Source organism: Triticum aestivum, chromosome 3B (genome assembly GCF_018294505.1).
Source record: "Triticum aestivum cultivar Chinese Spring chromosome 3B, IWGSC CS RefSeq v2.1, whole genome shotgun sequence".
Classification (NCBI taxonomy): domain Eukaryota; kingdom Viridiplantae; phylum Streptophyta; class Magnoliopsida; order Poales; family Poaceae; genus Triticum; species Triticum aestivum.
The window spans coordinates 214,936,935-214,940,328 of NC_057801.1; positions in this window are offsets into that span (position 1 = coordinate 214,936,935).

Here is a 3,394-nt window from a genome sequence, read left to right on the forward strand (position 1 = left end):
CTTGCATTGCCGGTCTCTACATAGGTATTTCTCTTCATAATCCTGTAATTTTACAGACTGATTGCGCTTTTGTGGTAGCGTCTCTTGCATCGGGGGACTATGACAGGTCTGCTATGCGTGACCTGAAGATGAAAGCGTTGAGCATCTCGAAGTTGATCAACAATCTTCAATTGTCAAAGATTAGCCGTTCGGCCAATAAGGTGGCACACTTAATCGCTAAGTATAGCTTTGATAATAGATTAGATGGTATTCTTGTAAATAATACCGCCCTGTGTGGTGAATATTGTATCGAATGAGTGTACTGGTGTGGCTGGTTAATTAATATAAGGTGGTGTTCAAAAAAGTATATATATTTGGTCAAACACTTTGCAAACGGTTGACGGGAGTAAAAAGGACCAGAGGGAGTATCATGCATGCGGAGTAGGCAAAAAAATTGCTCATTTATAGCCGGTCGAAGTCTCAAAGGGCGCGACCGCGCGAGGGAGGCAAAGGTCGTGGGAGGCGCGATGGTTGACAGAATTAAGTGAAGTTACATCCACGCGCCGGCATGGCGTGCGAACAGGCAGAAGCTATACCGTCAGGCCTACGATATGGGTCTAGTAGACATGACATCTAGTGGGTCCCGCATAGTTCTTGAGAACTCTTTGGGGGCTTGCATCCGTTTATCCATCAGGCAAGCCAGCAACCCCACGACGTTCGCACGCCCTACTCGTCTCCGTCTTCTACCTCACAACAGTTCGCTCCCAGTCGTCCCGTCCTTTCGGATTAGTTCGCTCCCAGTTTTTGCGTGGTACAACAGTTCAACTTCTCCTAACCCTCCTCCAAAATCCATGGCCTCCCAAATCTCCATGGTCGCTGCTGAGTACCAGGTTAGAGCCATCAACGGCGATTAGTTCATCGTCATCTACACACGTGGATCCGCGACGGTGAAAGCATGGCTTGCTCGCTTCCTACGCATGTTCAACAGTTTAACGGATGAGTGGGTCACTGGGCTAGATGTTGAGTACACCACAGTCCTGGGACGAGAGAAGGATCTAAAGGACGAAGAGAGGAAGAAGCCCGCCATGATCCAGGTTTGCATACATAACGTTTGCTTGGTCTACCACATATGCCATGCCGACGTTGAGTGCCAGGATTTTAAGAACTTCCTCAAGGACAAAAGAGTGAAATTCGTTACTGTAGGCTTTAAGAACGACAGGGATGTCCTGCGTCGGATAGGTCTCGTTGTAGGCCAGCCCTTCGATCTCCAGAAGGCAAGCCTGGTGTCCTCCTCTCAACCTTCAATGCTGAACCTGGCAGCAGCCATAATTGATCCTTCGTACGCTAAACTGAAGAAACCTCATCACGAGTTTCATCATGCATGGGAGTCGAAGACATTAGATGAATATCACGTCCTGTACGCAACAATGGATGCCTACCTTTGTTTAAATATCTACATGGGTTGGCTGAAGAAGCAGAGCCCAGTGTCCGGTTCAAGCAAAGAAGCATCGGTGAAGAGGAAGAGGAAGAGGGACGAGGACGAAGTCGAGGACGTGGACTCGGACTCGGAGTAGGTGGCAGTGTCGTCGCTCATGCTGGTTCTACTGCAGTGTCAAGCGGACTAGTTGCTTAGTTTATTTTCAAGGGTGTGTTGTGCTGAGGCCCCAGTAGAACTATGTTTATGTTCTTTCTCGTTATTTGAACTCTTTAGTACGTAGAGTAGTACTAGTACTATGTCTTACTAATGTTCTTCTTGCAGTTGGTACTACTGCTCGTATCTTCGTGTTCCTACTGTACTTAATACGTTCGTACTAGTAGTATAATTTGGGTCAGTCGATTTGTGAAATAAGTTCGACGGAGCGAAGGAAGAAGACGGCAGAAGAGGTGGAAGAAGCCCTTCTAGCCATCCATGTTGCATCAAACGGCTCACATGAGTCGACTGACCCAAATTGCTCCTTAAGATTGCAGGATCCACGTGGCATTCAAGGTCTCGAAGGTAGATTCCGCGTTCGCACCCGGTTTGCGGGCTCGACGCGCACGCGACCGGCTTCCGCCGTGACAGCCACCATGCGCGCCTCCTCCGCGTGGGCGGAGACGACAATGACACGCTAGTTCCTCCTCGCCGGCGTGCTGGAGCACGCGCTCGTCCTCCTCTTCGTATGTTGCGTGCATAGACGCGGCTCCACCAGCTGCTCGCATGCTTGGCAGTGCGGCGGCATGGCGAGGAGGGACTGCAGACGACGTGAGCGGGCGAGCCTTCGGCTTCATGGCACATGGATGGCAGCGACACGGCGGTGATGGGCGAGAAATTGTTGGCCGGAGCAGGCGGGCACCGGCATGCGCAACGGCAGCGGCGGCGTATTGATGAGTGCACGTATGGGAGCTTACTTTAGTTTTATATAAGGTTGGTCAAACCTAAAAGAAAACCGTACTAGTACACGTAAACATTAGACTTAGGCAGCGCTTTTTTTTGAAGTTAGTACCACAGCCACGATACGGAATCCTGCGCAAGCGCGTGAACCATGGTCGCGCGGTCGATTGAACGGTGCGTCACTGTGTCGCGCTCGAAGGACATCTAGCGAACCTTTTTGTGTGTGTGAAAACAATCCTCGAATATTACTCAACTTTTGTTTCCTGGGAAAGTTCTTCTTTTTTTGCGAGGGTTCCTGGGAAAGTTCTTGACGCTGCAATATTTCCATATATTTGAATTTAGCTCCAGTTTGTGTTTATTTGGATTTGGACGTTTTAGGTGCGCCCTAGTTTTTTTAATACTTATTTTGTGTGTGTGACTGAGAGAGAATGTGTGTACTTGTCCATATGTGTGTTGTGGAGGAAGGGCAATGTGGAGACAGTGTGCGTGTGATACAGACATAGAGAGGTGTGAATGTGCAAATGATCATGCAAGAGTGAGACATAGACAGATGCTGATACATTGTGTATACATGAGAGAACGTTCTTCTAGTTTACTTGTGTGTGTGTGAGAGAGAGAGAGAGACAGAGAGACAGAGAGAGAGGAGCATCTGTAACACAACAACCATCTCTCTCGATTCGTCCGTCCCTCGCACGATCGCATGCAACACATGCATCAACGCGCACATTTCGACACCCTCACTCGGCCCCTGCCCACCTCAAGGCCCGCACAATCTCTTCGTGAATACCCATTTCTCTCTTTAGGTTTGTTTTCTCTCAATATCTGACACACACACACACGCAGCACAACACACAAACACACTCCCCCGAGCACACAATTCATCCCCATCCAAGGTTATATGGCGACCACTCTCGCTTGTGCTTCTTTACACCCCAACATGCACAACACCTCAATCTTCAAAGAGGGCATCGAACAGATCGAAGACGGCGACCACACCGCGCTAGAGAATGCGGGGTCATTTGGAAGCAGGGTGATGTGACGACG